Here is an 18,238-nt window from a genome sequence, read left to right on the forward strand (position 1 = left end):
TTCTGACTCTCTCATGACTGACCTGCAACTTTGAAGAAAAACTGGTTCGTTTCATTCTTTTGAACTTAAAGTATTGAAATTTCATACTTAGTATGACAGATGTGGAATTGCTATGTATTAATGTATGAATACTGATATAATTTTGTGAGCATTGTATGTGATCTGATCAGTGAGGTAAAATTACTGTATAACTGTGTTTCAGAGTAACAGCCGTGTTAGTCTGTATTCGCGAAAAGAAAAGGAGTACTTGTGGCACCTTAGAGACTAACCAATTTATTTGAGCATGAGCTTTCGTGAGCTACAGCTCACTTCATCGGATGCATGCCGTGGAAACTGCAGCAGATTTTATTTATACACAGAGAATATGAACCAATACCTCCTCCCACCCCACTGTCCTGCTGGTAATAGCTTATCTAAAGTGATCATCAGGTGGGCCATTTCCAGCACAAATCCAGGTTTTCTCACCCTGCACCCCCCCACACAAATTCACTCTCCTGCTGGTAATAGCTCATCCAAACTGACCACTCTTCAAGTTTAAATCCAAGTTAAACCAGAACATCTGGGGGGGGGGGGTAGGAAAAAACAAGAGGAAACAGGCCTAACAAAGAAAATAACAGAACGCCACTAGCCGTCACCTTCAGCCCCCAACTAAAACCCCTCCAACGTATTATTAAGGATCTACAACCTATCCTAAAGGATGACCCAACACTCTCACAAATCTTGGGAGACAGGCCAGTCCTTGCCTACAGACAGCCCCGCAACCTGAAGCAAATACTCACCAACAACCACATACCACACAACAGAACCACTAACCCAGGAACTTATCCTTGCAACAAAGCCCGTTGCCAATTGTGCCCACATATCTATTCAGGGGACACCATCACAGGGCCTAATAACATCAGCCACACTATCAGAGGCTCGTTCACCTGCACATCCACCAATGTGATATATGCCATCATGTGCCAGCAATGCCCCTCTGCCATTTACATTGGTCAAACTGGACAGTCTCTACGTAAAAGATGAAATGGACACAAATCAGATGTCAAGAATTATAACATTTATAAACCAGTCGGAGAACACTTCAATCTCTCTGGTCACGCAATCACAGACATGAAGGTCGCTATCTTAAAACAAAAAAACTTCAAATCCAGACTCCAGCGAGAAACTGCTGAATTGGAATTCATTTGCAAATTGGATACTATTAATTTAGGCTTAAATAGAGACTGGGAGTGGCTAAGTCATTATGCAAGGTAGCCTGTTTCCTCTTGTTTTTTCCTACCCCCCCCCCCAGATGTTCTGGTTTAACTTGGATTTAAACTTGAAGAGTGGTCAGTTTGGATGAGCTATTACCAGCAGGAGAGTGAGTTTGTGTGTGTATGGGGGTGGGGGGGATGTGAGAAAACCTGGATTTGTGCAGGAAATAGCCCAACTTGATTGTCATGCACATTGTGTAAAGAGTTGTCACTTTGGATGGGCTATCACCAGCAGGAGAGTGAATTTGTGTGGGGGGGTGGAGGGTGAGAAAACCTGGATTTGTGCTGGAAATGGCCCACCTGATGATCACTTTAGATAAGCTATTACCAGCAGGACAGTGGGGTGGGAGGAGGTATTGGTTCATATTCTCTGTGTATATATAAAGTCTGCTGCAGTTTCCACGATATGCATCTGATGAAGTGAGCTGTAGCTCACGAAAGCTTATGCTCTAATAAATTGGTTAGTCTCTAAGGTGCCACAAGTACTCCTTCTCTATATGAATGTATTGATCTGTCTTAATGGGTCTGTGGGAAGAAGAAAGGAACACAATAGAGCTAGATAAGGACACCCCAGTACACACTTGAAAAACAATGGGACAAACTGTTAGTTTCAAGGTGCCAGTCTCCATCAATATGCATGCCTTGTTTGGCAAAGCTAGGAGCCTGGAGATCAAAAGAAAACACTGTTATAAAGTCCTTCACAGAGTAGGGAGGGTGTCACTTGCCAGAAGCTTTCTAGGGAGATAAGCTGCCAGAGTGAGAGAGAAAGGGAGAGACTGCTGAGAGAGTCTAAAGCAGTTCGGCCTTACTGGATCCAAGGAATGGTAACTCTTAGGGTAAAGCTAGATATGTTTTATTGTTTTAAGATTTGTTTTTTTCTGAACTGTTTTTGTTCTAAACAAATACTGTACTTTAAGGAGGCTGCCTGGTCACTGTATAAACCACTGTCAAGAATTTCAGGGTATCAGCCTGTTAGGCGTGTTAAGGAGATCATAGGTTAGTACCAGGAGTCTACTACTTAGAACAGTGGTCCACAAATTGTGGGATGCGCCCCCATAGGGAGACATGGAGGAATGTTAGGGTAGGTATGGCAGGGCCCTGGCTAGCCCCCACGGAGAGTGGGGAGGGAGGACCACCCAGCCCTGTTCTGCCCCAAGGCTGCCCCACTTCCAGCCCCAGCTACCGCCTCGGCTCGTGGACCCGGACCTTCACCTCAGATCTCGACCCTAACCTCGGCCCTGCTCCTGGCTCTGGCCCCAGCTGGAGCTCCGGGCCCCTGAGGTCTTAGCCTCCGGCTCTGACCACGGCCCACATTTGGCCCTGACTGCGGCTCCTGACCCTGGCCCTGTTCCCAGTCCTGGCTCCCAGGCAGGGAGGGCGGCGGGAGAGACAGATATATTTTGTTACGGGTAAGGGGAGACGTGACAGAAAAAGTTTGGGGACCATGATCTAGAAGCTGGTCTGAGAGTTGGATGATGACCAGAGCTAGATGATGACTAGAGCCCTGAGACCAGAAGGAGGGGAGGGTGCTCTCAAAGAAACCAGGAGGGGTCAGAGGTGCAATTAGGTTGGTAACTGTGATTCTTGGTATCACTATTTTTGTAGTACTTTACCAAGTTTCAAGTGATTTAAGATACTCAGAGCTATAATGTTATACGGATTCTTAATTTTGCCTCTGTGCTTTTTTAATATTTTGCTATGTGTTGGGGCAAGAGAATGACAGAGTTTATGATTTTAGCCTGGGATTTTTAAAAGTGCTTTACTTCAGTGATATTTGGGGACCTAACTCCCTCAGTCTCCTTTGAAAGTTCAAGTCCTAAACGCTAATTCTGGAATGTGCCTTTCGTTTAAAACTCTGCAATGAAACTCAATAAAAATAAATAATAAAAATCCCTAGGTAGAGTCAATGTACCTTGCTAAAGAAATCCTGCAACTTTTGTTCTGTTTTTGAAATAAAGGATTGTAACTCTGCATTCAAGTGAACAATAACTTTGTGTATCTGTAAAAAGAAAAGGAGTACTTGTGGCACCTTAGAGACTAACAAATTTATTTGAGCATAAGCTTTCATGAACTACAGCTCAGCCTGCATTCACACATTCAGTGGATCTGAATGCATCCGATGAAGTGAGCTGTTTGTGAGAGAGAAGAGGGGAAGTCAATAAGAAAACAAGTTATTTAAAAAAAATGACTTCGTGTTAGGACTACAGTGGGTGCTTTTATAAAATAAAACATTAACAAGCTTCAGTGGACTGCTTTGTAAACACTTTAACCTTTCATAAATACCAAGTAATTGGGCTACATGCAGAAATGATGATGGTTTGAGGTAATTCACCCTCCACCACAAGAGTATATGATATATGTGTTCAGGCCGGTTTAGTGATTACAGTCCCTGTTGACAGGTTTCAGAGTAACAGCCGTGTTAGTCTGTATTCACAAAAAGAAAAGGAGGACTTGTGGCACCTTAGAGACTAACCAATTTATTAGAGCATAAGCTTTCGTGAGCTACAGCTCACTTCCTCAGATGCATATCGTGGAAACTGCAGCAGGCTTTATATATACACAGAGAATATGAAACAATACCTATTCCCACCCCACTGTCCTGCTGGTAATAGCTTATCTAAAGTGATTTCCAGCACAAATCCAGGTTTTCTCACCCTCCACCCCCCCACACAAATTCACTCTCCTGCTGGTGATAGCCCATCCAAAGTGACAACTCTTTACACAGTGTGCATGACAATCAAGCTGGGCTATTTCCTGCATAAATCCAGGTTCTCACATCCCCCATACACACACAAACTCACTCTCCTGCTGGTAATAGCTCATCCAAACTGACCACTCTTCAAGTTAAAATCCAAGTTAAACCAGAACATCTGGGGGGGGGGGTAGGAAAAAACAAGAGGAAACAGGCTACCTTGCATAATGACTTAGCCACTCCCAGTCTCTATTTAAGCCTAAATTAATAGTATCCAATTTGCAAATGAATTCCAATTCAGCAGTTTCTCGCTGGAGTCTGGATTTGAAGTTTTTTTGTTTTAAGATAGCGACCTTCATGTCTGTGATCGCGTGACCAGAGAGATTGAAGTGTTCTCCGACTGGTTTATGAATGTTATAATTCTTGACATCTGATTTGTGTCCATTTATTCTTTTACGTAGAGACTGTCCAGTTTGACCAATGTACATGGCAGAGGGGCATTGCTGGCACATGATGGCATATATCACATTGGTGGATGTGCAGGTGAACGAGCCTCTGATAGTGTGGCTGATGTTATTAGGCCCTGTGATGGTGTCCCCTGAATAGATATGTGGGCACAGTTGGCAACGGGCTTTGTTGCAAGGATAAGTTCCTGGGTCAGTGGTTCTGTTGTGTGGTATGTGGTTGTTGGTGAGTATTTGCTTCAGGTTGCGGGGCTGTCTGTAGGCAAGGACTGGCCTGTCTCCCAAGATTTGTGAGAGTGTTGGGTCATCCTTTAGGATAGGTTGTAGATCCTTAATAATGCGTTGGAGGGGTTTTAGTTGGGGGCTGAAGGTGACGGCTAGTGGCGTTCTGTTATTTTCTTTGTTAGGCCTGTCCTGTAGTAGGTAACTTCTGGGAACTCTTCTGGCTCTATCAATCTGTTTCTTTACTTCTGCAGGTGGGTATTGTAGTTGTAAGAAAGCTTGACAGAGATCTTGTAGGTGTTTGTCTCTGTCTGAGGGGTTGGAGCAAATGCGGTTGTATCGCAGAGCTTGGCTGTAGACGATGGATCGTGTGGTGTGGTCAGGGTGAAAGCTGGAGGCATGCAGGTAGGAATAGCGGTCAGTAGGTTTCCGGTATAGGGTGGTGTTTATGTGACCATTGTTTATTAGCACTGTAGTGTCCAGGAAGTGGATCTCTTGTGTGGACTGGACCAGGCTGAGGTTGGTGGTGGGATGGAAATTGTTGAAATCATGGTGGAATTCCTCAAGGGCTTCTTTTCCATGGGTCCAGATGATGAAGATGTCATCAATATAGCGCAAGTAGAGTAGGGGCTTTAGGGGACGAGAGCTGAGGAAGCGTTGTTCTAAATCAGCCATAAAAATGTTGGCATACTGTGTGGCCATGCGGGTACCCATAGCAGTGCCGCTGATCTGAAGGTATACATTGTCCCCAAATGTGAAATAGTTATGGGTAAGGACAAAGTCACGAAGTTCAGCCACCAGGTTAGCCGTGACATTATCGGGGATAGTGTTCTTGACGGCTTGTAGTCCATCTTTGTGTGGAATGTTGGTGTAGAGGGCTTCTACATCCATAGTGGCCAGGATGGTGTTATCAGGAAGATCACCGATGGATTGTAGTTTCCTCAGGAAGTCAGTGGTGTCTCGAAGGTAGCTGGGAGTGCTGGTAGCGTAGGGCCTGAGGAGGGAGTCTACATAGCCAGACAATCCTGCTGTCAGGGTGCCAATGCCTGAGATGATGGGGCGCCCAGGATTTCCAGGTTTATGGATCTTGGGTAGTAGATAGAATATCCCAGGTCGGGTTTCCAGGGGTGTGTCTGTGCGGATTTGATCTTGTGCTTTTTCAGGAAGTTTCTTGAGCAAATGCTGTAGTTGCTTTTGGTAACTCTCAGTGGGATCAGAGGGTAATGGCTTGTAGAAACTCGTGTTGGAGAGCTGCCGAGCAGCCTCTTGTTCATATTCCGACCTATTCATGACGACAACAGCACCTCCTTTGTCAGCCTTTTTGATTATGATGTCAGAGTTGTTTCTGAGGCTGTGGATGGCATTGCGTTCCGCATGGCTGAGGTTATGGTGCAAGTGATGCTGCTTTTCCACAATTTCAGCCCGTGCACGTTGGCGGAAGCACTCTATGTAGAAGTCCAGTCTGCTGTTTCGACCTTCAGGAGGAGTCCACCTAGAATCCCTCTTTCTGTAGTGTTGGTAGGGAGGTCTCTGTGGATTAGTATGCTGTTCAGAGGTATTTTGGAAATATTCCTTGAGTCGGAGACGTCGAAAATAGGATTCTAGGTCACCACAGAACTGTATCATGTTCGTGGGGGTGGAGGGGCAGAAGTAGAGGCCCCGAAATAGAACAGCTGCTTCTGCTGGGCTGAGACTATAGTTGGATAGGTTAACAATATTGCTAGGTGGGTTGAGGGAACCATTGCTGTGGCCCCTTGTAGCATGTAGTAGTTTAGAAAGTTTAGTGTCCTTTTTCTTTTGTAGAGAAGCAAAGTGTGCGTTGTAAATGGCTTGTCTAGTTTTAGTAAAATCCAGCCACGAGGAAGTTTGTGTGGAAGGTTGGTTTTTTATGAGTCCCTGTTGATGTAGTTAGATGAGGATCCCTATGCCTGCCTCCAGGCTTTTCACACCAGCCTATGTGGGTATACAGCCACACCCCTTTTTCATAGTCATGCAGTCTGCTGCTCCCCCATACAGCACCAGTCCAGGGTTTAAGCAGTATGAAGGGCCTTCACTTGGTCTTTTGCACCACAAATGAATTTTAGCTGTCGAGAAATTTAAAATACCTTAACAGTATCCATATTAAAAAAACTAATTTTTAATCCAGTAAATGTTTGTCATGGAAATGTAGTATATGATTTGATACCTGTACTATCCTTGAAACATGTGAGTAACAAGAATATAGTTTGCCATAGTTGCCCTGGATTTTAATCCTTTTTTATTTTAGGGCTTGTGTATGTGGTGTGGCAATGCGTATGACGGGTCTGATTTCTAAAGTGCACTAAAATGTACATCAATTGAGCGGTGTAGACCCTGCTGATGTGCACTAAAAATTCCTTAGTGTGTTTTAATGTAGCAATAGACAAGCCCTCATTAATTGACTGTCAAAAATCTCATGTATGTTCATCCCCCTAAAGTGTCATTCATGATCTTCTTAGAAGCCACTGAATGAAATGCAAGTTAATTAATAACACACTAGAAATTGTTTCATTATACCCATGATGGAAAAGAGCCATCTAATTCATGGACGTGATGTCAGACTTGAGAGTCAGCCGGTTAGAAACTTATTCATGTTTCCACTGCTCAAACAGCTGCCTCTCTGGTGGCATTCCCAGAGCAAGCTACTCAGCCTGCATTGACAGTTCAACCCAGGCTGCCAGAGTGTTAGCACAAAGCTGCTCTGGTGTCAGTTTTAAGAAGAGCTAAGAGGAATGCACAGAAGTATTGTTCAGAAGCTTGAAGGAAGTTGGCATCGGAGAGAGGGAATGGAGCCATCTGTAGTGGAACAGGGAGGGTTGTAGAAGAAGGTCATGTCTGTGACAGTTTTAACATGGATCAAGCAAGAATAATGCCACTTTTTTCAATTATTAGTTATTCCATCATGATTTTTATAGTGTTAGGAGGCAAAGATAAAAAGCTGTCCCACAAATCCACCCTCAAAATGTTCCATCTTTTTCATAATAGTACAACCTTTCTATATACTTTTTTCACCAGTCGTCAAAGATAGACCCTTTTATCTCAAATAAGTTTTTAAAGAGGTGAGAAGCTTGAAGTATGTTCATCTTTTTTCTCATCAGACTCTAACTTGAAACAGATATTATAGGTGGATTCCGTAGCAACACACATTGTTGACTAACATTTTCCATTATAAGACCCTGTTTTCACTTGCTTACAACTTGTCAGAACTTGAGTTGTTCAGGCTGAAATTTTCAAAGTTGGGTGACTGCCTCAGGCTGATTATATATGTAAAATAAGGATTCAGCAAAAGTGGTCTAGCCATTCTGAGAATGAAGTTAGGGAAAAATGTTACAAAATTCTTATAATTGTGTTGAGACACTCTAGCTTAGTGCCCCTGTGCTTGGGAGCAGAGATTCAAAATTTGGCAGAGAACCGCCTTTTGTCATTCCTGAGAAAATCCACCCAAATTTGTCTGAATTGTTAGCCTCTGAAAATTTTCATTTGCGTGTGCTCAGTAGATGTTTGTTTGAGACTAGCAGCAAAACTATCCAAATGTTCCATCTCCACTGAGCATGCTGCACCCCCAAAGAGGTTACTGGACATACCCCAGCCTGGGGCTGAGCAGAACATTTCCTACAAATGCTCATCCTAGATGAGGGGGCACACTGTGCTGCCATGCACCAGAACTGAGAGCAAGGAGACTGTATCTCCTGTCCTGTCAGTACTTCCACTGCTAGTGCTCATGCAGTGTTTGAGGAGAAGAAGGATGCAGCCGGATTGTCGTGCAGGAGTGGAGAGGGGACAGATTGGTGGTGGGACAGGAATAGCAGTGGGTGGGAATAAGGATGGGGACAGGAGCAGAAACAGAACAGATCTGGCTGGGGGACATAGAAGCAAAGGAGGGTAGATACAGGGAAAGGGAGGTAGGAACAAACGGGATATGAAGGGGTGAGAGGATTTATATAAACACTCTTCACCAGAATCTGGAATAGAACTCAGGGTACTTGAGTCTAAGTATTCCTCTGCTGTCCGCAAATATTTGTGAAACCCACTGGCAAAGTATAAGTCTGATCGTCCTTTAGTGGCTGATGCACAAGGAGGATATCAACCTCCTCCTCCTCCTATGGCTTATGTGTTAGTGGCCTGTGCTGTAAATCTGAAGGTTTTTACCATACTGATGAGTTGTGTGGGGTCATTGTGGTTCCATATGAGATGGTTTTGTTAAAATAACTTGGTAAATTCATTTTTAAAAACTACATTAAAAGCATGTTAAAGTTGCAAAATCAAGCATTCAAAAGTTAGGAATTTCAGAATTATAGTTGCTCGTACAAATTTAATTTCAGTCCCCTTGTGTGCTTGCATTATAATACAGCTGTTAATTACATGACCTGTTTACATGTTTTTCCACAGGACCTCTGCCTTTTTGAGTGGTGTTCAGAGATTGAATCAGGGTCATGTAGTGAATGAGGCTGTTGTCTGTAAGACCACTGCCTTATTTTTTGTGGAAACAGGAAAGTATGAAGTGATTGGGGGAGGCAGCGGGGAGAGAGGTGGTCTTGTCTCATGGTTAAAACATGTGATTGTCTATCCTTGCCTCTGCCATGAAGTTCCTATATGATGCTGGCTGTAGTGGGGTGGTTACCCTGCTCTTGATGTAAGAGGAGTGAGAACAGCTGGGGGAAGCTGAGTGAGTAGCTGACCACAGCTGTGGCCAGCTCAATCAGGGCCCAGCTGGCCCTTATAAGAGGGCTGGGGGCCAGGTTCTGGAGGAGCTGTCTCTCTTTAGTCCTGGAGGGAGAGGGCCTAGCTGCTGGGGAACATATGGTACCTGAAACTGGAGCAGTGCTGGGGAATAGGGTAAGGGAGCTGGGGAACTCCAGCCTGGTAAACCCCCAGGCTGCAGACCTTGGTGAAGGTCTATACAGGTACTGGGGTTGCAGAGGTGCAGCCCGGGGTTAGGCAGAGGCAGCTGGTCCAACCTCCTTGCTAATGATGAGTGGTCATGACAGACTGCAGTTTGCTCCAGTGAGCGGGGGCTAGATGATGATGGCAGTAGTCACTTAGGCAAGGTGGGTGAGAGAGTTGGGGTTTCCCTGGAAGGGGAAACCCAGAGCGTGGTAGGGTACTGCTAGGGCAGCACCCCAAGGTAAAGGGCACAGGGGTCTGGAAGGGACACAGGGGCCAGCGGCAGGCGAGACATCGGCCAGTAGGAGGCGCTCCGTACACTGGAGAGCTAATTCCCAAGATGACCAGCAGGAGGCACCGCACTGGTGAGTCGTTGCTTCGCTACACTGGCCTAATCATTTAAATCGAAATTTTCCACAGATGACCACTGAGTGTTCCTCATTTTCTGGGTGCCCAACTAGAGACATGATTTGCAGAAGTACTGAGCACTCAGACCTATGGGAGCTGTGCTTTGAACATATAAAGAGCTGTAAAAAATGTGAGGTACTCTGAAAAACCTAAATAGCTTGATTTGGGGACCCAAAATTAGTGGACAGTTGAGACAGTTATTCTCTGTCTTAGTTTCTTGTCTTTAAAATGGGGATAGCACCATCACTTTACCTCACAGAGACGTTGCAAAGATAAATTCATAAACATTTTTTAAGCACAATTGGGCTAAGGTAATGAGCATCAGATGAAGCCCATGAGGAAATATCTTTATTCAGTGCGGAGTATCAATAGTGTGAGATAATTAAGGCATGGGTTCACACATTGAATGATGAAGATAGAAAGAAATAGCTTCCCATTCAGTTGAGCGCTGTCCATCCAGGGCATTGAGTGAGGCAAGGGTCCTGTGGAAAGAATGGTATGTGATCATTAAATACTTTAGGCATACACACAAGAGGGCTGAATTAAAAGTTGTACAGGCAACCTTAATTTCTGGCATTCCTAACTTTTTGAGAGCTTGACTTCATAACTTTAGTATTCTTTAATTTTTTTTAGTGTATGTAAAACAGAAATTGAATTATTCAGAAAATGTGTATTATGGTGAGTCGTTGCAGTCTCATTAATATACAGATCTCATAGACTTTTCATGCAGCTTTGTGCCTCTATGTATATTTGCTTCTATTAAGAACATGTTGTGATAGTACCCATAACAACACTAACTTGTAGTCCAAAAACGCATCACAAAAGCATGTCCACCCAGCCCCGGATCCTTTCCTGTGCAGCAGGTTCTACAAGTTAGTGTTCAGATATGTTAAGATATGTTCAGGTATTGTGTAACAGGAAGTGAAATCTGGAAGCAGTGAGTAGGTCTCTGTGTTCATGTCTTTCCCAGTAGGTCTGATAGATATCCTTGGTGCTGAAATGGTAGCTGGAAGAAATGAATACATTCAGTTTACTAATTTTAATGCTGTATTGAGATTGACCATAGAAATTGCTGGTAGCAGAAGTGCTAGTCTATGATTTAAACAATTATAAGAATGGAGGTTGTACTTTGAGAGAAAATGACAAGATTGTGGAAAAATGCAGTTGTACAGGTATCACAATTTCAGATCCAGTTGACAAAAGTATACTTCTAGGTTAATGGAAAAGAGATACAGTCCATAGTGGAAAAGAAATGCAGTCCATGTGGTATTTTAAGAGCTAATCTGTTCATTGATTCTAATTTGGTTTACAGTCAACTTAGAAGAATTTTCATCCAGGACCATTACTTGGCATGCTTTAGAACAGTGGTTCTCAAACTGTGGGTCGGGATCCCAAAGTGGGTCTTGAGCCCATTTTAATGGGGTCACCAGGGCCAGCATTAGAGTGACTGGGACTGAACCTGAAGCCTCAGTGCTTTAGCCCCAGGCAGTGGGGCTTGGGCTTGGGCTCTATCTGCGCCACCTCCCATCCCCGCACTACCTCCCTCCCCTGGTCATGTAGTAATTTTTGTTGTCGGAAGTGGGTCACGGTTCAATGAAATTTGAGAACTGATACTTTAGAATATAATATTTGGGTGGCAGATTGTTCCCAGGGCAATACTGTACAAACATTGTTGGTTTCTGTTGTAGATCCAGAAATAAGTGTACTAAATTTATATAGAAAAATGTAAAACCAGGGCTAAGAAATTAAGTAATCCTTTTAGTGTATTATTGGATGTGTTTCTGCAGTGCTGTTTTGCTTATATATAATAGAAGCAATTTTTATTAAAATTCTGATATACTATAGGTTTCAGAGGGGTAGCCGTGTTAGTCTGTATCAGTACACCCTAATTGAATTGGCCTTGTTATGACCCGCCTTCCCCCCTTGGTAAGGCAACTCCCATCTTTTCATGAGCTATTTATTTATTCCTGCTTACTGTATTTTCCACTCCATGCATCTGATGAAGTGGGTTATATCCCACGAAATCTTATGCTCAAATAAATTGGTTAGTCTCTAAGGTGCCACAAGGACTCCTCGTTGTTTTTACTGATATACTGTACTCCCTCTGGAACCTGCTGGATTACTTTCACTTAGAGATGGGTCTGCAAGTTCTTATGCCAATCAAAATAAAAGGCTATTGGACTATGCGGTCTGAGTTGCTATTCTTCTTTATTCTTCATTTATGTCAATGGAGTTTGAAGGATTCCTTGTAAGTCAGATAAGATCCTAACAGGTTACTTAGAAAACCCTAGTTCTGTGACCTTTCTTTTCCGCTTTTTGTCTGTGGATTTATAAGAGAGGAGGTTGATGGTTTTAATAACTTGTTGCTGAAATGTAATCCTACAAACTAGGCAAATAATATAGGCAAAATAATAAAGGAGTCTGGTTTTCAGTTTAAATCAATTTTCACCAGAAAATAAAATGTATACCATACACTTGGAAATAAAGGCAGCCATTTTGTAAATTAAAATCTATCTAAAAAAAAGTGCAGGATGCCTTTTTGTTGTGTGGGGTGGCCTACGTCATTTTGTTGTACTGCATCTCCTAATGCAAAGTTGTGGCAATGTCTCACTGTATGATCTTTAAACGGGGACTTCTCGTCATTATTTCATATAAACAGGGTCTGAATTTGGTTTCCAGTGCCATGTCCATATCATTCAGTAACCAGGATGAACTACAAGATGTCGCATTGCAAATGCATATAAAACATAACAAGACCAAATGCTGCTGACTAAGGGTCTTATGCTGCCACCAGTGAAGTCAGTAGTTCACTGTTATCTTCACCAGCAGCAAACCATTAATTGTAATACCACTTTTTGTCAGTTTTATACCCAAAAATGGAATAAAGTTGATGAACTTCTGCAGTTGGGATCAGCATGCTGAAAAATATCTGTAAACGTTTAATCTGTAGCATCAATATATAGAGAATTCTCATTTTGAGTTCTCTTATGATGAATATAAGAATGGCCATACTGGGTCAGACCAAAGGTCCATCCAGCCCAGTCTCCTATCTACCGACAGTGGCCAATGCCAGGTGCCCCAGAGGGAGTGAACCTAACAGGTAATGATCAAGTGATCTCTCTCCTGCCATCCATCTTCACTCTCTGACAAACAGAGGCTAGGGACACCATTCCTTGCCCATCCTGGCTAATAGCCATTAATGGATTTAACCTCCATGAATTTATCCAGTTCGCTTTTAAACCCTGTTATAGTCCTAGCCTTCACAAAGCATGATGAGTGCCTGCCCGAAAGGAGGGAGAGGCTATGTATTGTGCCCTAAAGAGTGGTCTCTGTTGGACTAGTGAGGGAATTTGATTACATAGCTGGGGATCTTCCACTTATAAAGCTTTGCCTTGAGTCTCAGATACTTAAATCTAAGCATTTTAAAGTTATCCTAGACTAATTTTAGCTGCCATGATAATACATGGTGGGGTGAAGTGGAGAGGTCATTTCTCAAATAGTCGTGACTTAAATCATAGTTTTGCAGATAAAAATCAACACCTTGATTGCACCCATAAGTGAATAAGAATCCACTTATTAAGAATAAGAATCCAGTCTTAGGAGTTGGAAGATTCATGTAATATGCTGTCTGTGGATAACAAGCAGCCACATTCTGCACTTTAAAAAATATTTTATCAGAAAAATAAACCTCACTGTTTCTTGATCCATGTTAATCTTTCAAATGTACACAGTAAACTTAAATTTGGACCAGAATTTCTTTGGTTTAATAAAAAAACCCCCAAAATCCAAAAGAAATATTTTCAATTAAAAATAAACAAATATATCATTCTCTTGCAATGTTGGTAACAAACACTGAAGCACTAAGAACCTGAGAGTTAAATTCACTGTGAACAGTGAAACTGACTTCATTGATTTTCATTGTTCAGAGTGGCAAAAGTACACAAAGAACATAAATAGTGAAAAGTAAATTGGATTTTAAAAATGTGTTCACTTTTAAGTATCTGAGGTGTTGCATAGGTAAAGAGAGTGTCAATTTAAAAATCATATATTGTAAAACAGTGACCCTTTAAAGTGACCTTCAGTATAAACTTGGCATTATGGCGAGACCTGCACTATTTTGCTGGTATTCTACTCCATGTAGCTGATACTGGTTTCCACAGCCTTGCTCTAAAATTAATATACACATTAATATACTACCAGCCATGGGTCAATAGGCATATGAAGGGTGGATCCCTACCAGTGAGGACCAGAGACTGTCCTCGTGAGAAGCCAGATCCTCAACTGCTGTGGTGAGCAGTGGGATTCTTACTAGAAGGGCTTGTAACATTTATCGACCACTTATAAACTGAGAGATACAAAGATGGGAATCTTCAGCAACCAGATTCAGCATTTGACACCGTAGTGAATAGCCCAGTCACCCTGCTACCATTTACTGGGAAAGGGGCTATGATTTCTACTGTGATGCTGTCCCTGGGCCCTAACTGTGGACTCTAACTGTGATGCTGTGATTTCTACTGTGATGCTGTCCCTGGGCCCTAACTGTGGGAAGAGATGGCCAGCCCTCTGTGGAGATAGAGGTGGTTAGGGACTATTTAGAAAAGCTGGACGTGCACAAGTCCATGGGGCCGGACGAGTTGCATCCGAGAGTGCTGAAGGAATTGGCGGCTGTGATTGCAGAGCCATTGGCCATTATCTTTGAAAACTCGTGGCGAACCGGGGAAGTCCCGGATGACTGGAAAAAGGCTAATGTAGTGCCAATCTTTAAAAAAGGGAAGAAGGAGGATCCTGGGAACTACAGGCCAGTCAGCCTCACTTCAGTCCCTGGAAAAATCATGGAGCAGGTTCTCAAAGAATCAATCCTGAAGCACTTGCATGAGAGGAAAGTGATCAGGAACAGCCAGCATGGATTCACCAAGGGAAGGTCATGCCTGACTAATCTAATCACCTTTTATGATGAGATTACTGGTTCTGTGGATGAAGGGAAAGCAGTGGATGTATTGTTTCTTGACTTTAGCAAAGCTTTTGACATGGTCTCCCACAGTATTCTTGTCAGCAAGTTAAGGAAGTATGGGCTGGATGAATGCACTACAAGGTGGGTAGAAAGCTGGCTAGATTGTCGGGCTCAACGGGTAGTGATCAATGGCTCCATATCTAGTTGGCAGCCGGTATCAAGTGGAGTACCCCAAGGGTCGGTCCTGGGGCCGGTTTTGTTCAATATCTTCATAAATGATCTGGAGGATGGTGTGGATTGCACTCTCAGCAAATTTGCGGATGATACTAAACTGGGAGGAGTGGTAGATACGTTGGAGGGGAGGGATAGGATACAGAAAGACCTAGACAAATTGGAGGATTGGGCCAAAAGAAATCTGATGAGGTTCAATAAGGATAAGTGCAGGGTCCTGCACTTAGGACGGAAGAACCCAATGCACAGCTACAGACTAGGGACCGAATGGCTAGGCAGCAGTTCTGCGGAAAAGGACCTAGGGGTGACTGTGGACGAGAAGCTGGATATGAGTCAGCATTGTGCCCTTGTTGCCAAGAAGGCCAATGGCATTTTGGGATGTATAAGTAGGGGCATAGCGAGCAGATCGAGGGACGTGATCGTTCCCCTCTATTCGACATTGGTGAGGCCTCATCAGGAGTACTGTGTCCAGTTTTGGGCCCCACACTACAAGAAGGATGTGGATAAATTGGAGAGAGTCCAGCGAAGGGCAACAAAAATGATTAGGGGACTGGAACACATGAGTTATGAGGAGAGGCTGAGGGAGCTGGGATTGTTTAGCCTGCAGAAGAGAAGAATGAGGGGGGATTTGATAGCTGCTTTCAACTACCTGAAAGGGGGTTCCAAAGAGGATGGCTCTAGACTGTTCTCAATGGTAGCAGATGACAGAACGAGGAGTAATGGTCTCAAGTTGCAGTGGGGGAGGTTTAGATTGGATATTAGGAAAAACTTTTTCACTAAGAGGGTGGTGAAACACTGGAATGCGTTACCTAGGGAGGTGGTAGAATCTCCTTCCTTAGAGGTTTTTAAGGTCAGGCTTGACAAAGCCCTGGCTGGGATGATTTAACTGGGAATTGGTCCTGCTTTGAGTAGGGGGTTGGACTAGATGACCTTCAGGGGTCCCTTCCAACCCTGATATTCTATGATTCTATGACTCTCTTGCATCTAACCCTTTGGCTGGTAGATGTCTGAAATCTAAGTCTTCTCTTCCTCCCTCACTTTCCTTTTTATCTGCCGATAAAAGGAAAGTGACAGGATGGCATGGGTCACCCTCTACTCATATTTGTGAAGTATTCTTCACAACCATAAGGGTTAGAAGCTTAATTTTTGTTTTGAAAGAAATGATAAATTCTAAACACATAGTTGGTAGGCAGGTCCCAGCCATTCTCCAAAGAAAGTGGTTATTCAGACTCTATCTGCCAAGGTGTTGTTCCTAGGCTGGGTATTTCCATACCAGCCTTTTGCTGGTAGGTGTCTGAAACTCGAGTTCCTCTTTCTGCCGTACTCCTCCTGGCTGATGGAATGGAGAAGGGTGTTTTTTTATTTTTTTGCTTAAAGCCTCTCCTCCTTCCTACACACTCCAGAGTTTCCTGTCTTATAGGGGAGAGGGTCTTCTGCTAGTCTAGCTCTTTATTTTCTTGTTGAGGACAATTTTTAAAAAAATGCTGGAAAAACATGCTGTACCTAAATAGGCTGGCCTGAATATGCATTATATGCCCATTATTGGCCAGCTAGCCGTATTTACTCAAAGGTTTAGATCCATCAAGGGTAGCAGCATCCTCACCTTGTCAACCCCAATGAAGTGCTATGGTCATTTATATTAAGAAACCAGAAACATAGATGTGAATTATTCAACTTAAATTTTTCCTCTATATCAAAAATGTTCTTTATTTCTTTTTTAGTTAAAAACATATGTAGGGAAAGTAAAAATGGACAGATGTTTCCTTAGCTATCCTTTGCTAGACTTCTGCAATTCATGTTTCCTGTAAATTTCATAGTAATGTTTAACTACAGATCTAGCACATTCCCTAAATTCAGAATTACATGATAAATCATGGTTCTTAACCAGTGGTTGTGACACCAAGGATGGCTCTGAGCAGATTTCAGGGAGTCACGAACATCCTTCCTTTCTTTATTGCTAGGTGAGAGGGGAGTCCCAAAACGTATGGAAGGGACGGAGGTTCCAAATCTTTTCTGTTGTAACATGAAGGTCACAGAAAGGATAAAGTTGAGACCCACTGGACTTAATGTTCCACAAAAAGCTAATTTGATTTATTGCATAGGGCTGTAAGAGCACTTGAGAATATTTAATTGATAAATATTACAGTTTATCAAAGTTAAATAATTCAGTCAGTATCTTTAAAGTCTCTAAATGCATATTTACTTAGCCCTAATTGCTCAAGTAAATAATGGGTCTTCAAGAATCACTTAAAGTGAATCCATGAATGTAAATTTGAGTACATAAATATGCATTTTACAAAGGTGCCTTAAACACACTTTTTAAAAGTACCATTGGAAGGTTTGGAAACTTACATTAATTCCATTCCCACAGAAATTGGACAGACATACAAACTGTTTAAATAGTAAAGGTTTGATTAAGCTTTCTGAATCCAGGAAATTTAGATTTTACACTGATCCTCTGGTCAGTCTAAATTTCTGACTTTGTTAATTTAGCTCAGTTTACAGATGTTTGTATATTGGTACAGATTTCCCCTTTCTCCCTACTGTTGTCATAGGGTCCCTTGTATATTTGAATTGTTGACTGCTGATAACTATTTTGTTTTTTACCTGCAGTACCTACTGAATGTGTATTTTAGTTGAAGAATTCCACATTCAGATTTGTTGTTTAAAAATGATATAGTCAGTTTGTCACACTTGCATCTGAAAATATTGTACTTTTTCCCATTGCAAGTAAACTGTAAGATTACTGTAACTAAAAGAGATGGGAAAGAAAGAAAATCCACTTATTTTTCTTTTTTCAGTTTGCTTCCATTGTGCATTTTGTGTATAGTAAGTTTAACTAATGATGGAGCATGCCTTTCTTTCAGCCTGCAAGAGGGTGTTTACCAGTGATAGCAGCAGCAGAGTTTAAACTGAAGCTGTAGTGACAGGTAAGCAGCAGGCAGCTTTGTGCACAGAGAGAAAAGAAAACTGGTTAGCCCTAGCACAATTAACTTGAGCTGATGTTGCTCTCAGATCTTCCTTAAAGATCTTTCAAACACAAGAAGAGGAGCAGAAAAACTGTATATAACAGGGTTAAAAAAATAATTAGGACAGTGTTTAAAGAGTGCTATAT

At 42.6% G+C, this 18,238-nt stretch overlaps 1 protein-coding gene across 12 annotated transcripts in view; it reads left to right on the plus strand.

Moving 5' to 3' along the window:
• Positions 1-18,238, plus strand: part of MTMR3 (myotubularin related protein 3) — a 241,690-nt gene that overhangs the window by 53,107 nt on the left and 170,345 nt on the right. Inside the window, exon 2 of one of the 12 annotated variants that reach the window (XM_073313593.1) lies at positions 17,991-18,053. The exons of the other annotated variants lie outside the window; for them this stretch is intronic. The gene's annotated coding sequence lies outside the window, so the exon portion shown is untranslated. The remainder of the gene's footprint in view (positions 1-17,990; positions 18,054-18,238) is intronic. 12 annotated transcript variants of the gene reach the window in all.

The sequence above is a fragment of the Lepidochelys kempii genome, chromosome 15 (assembly GCF_965140265.1).
Source record: "Lepidochelys kempii isolate rLepKem1 chromosome 15, rLepKem1.hap2, whole genome shotgun sequence".
Classification (NCBI taxonomy): Eukaryota; Metazoa; Chordata; order Testudines; family Cheloniidae; genus Lepidochelys; species Lepidochelys kempii.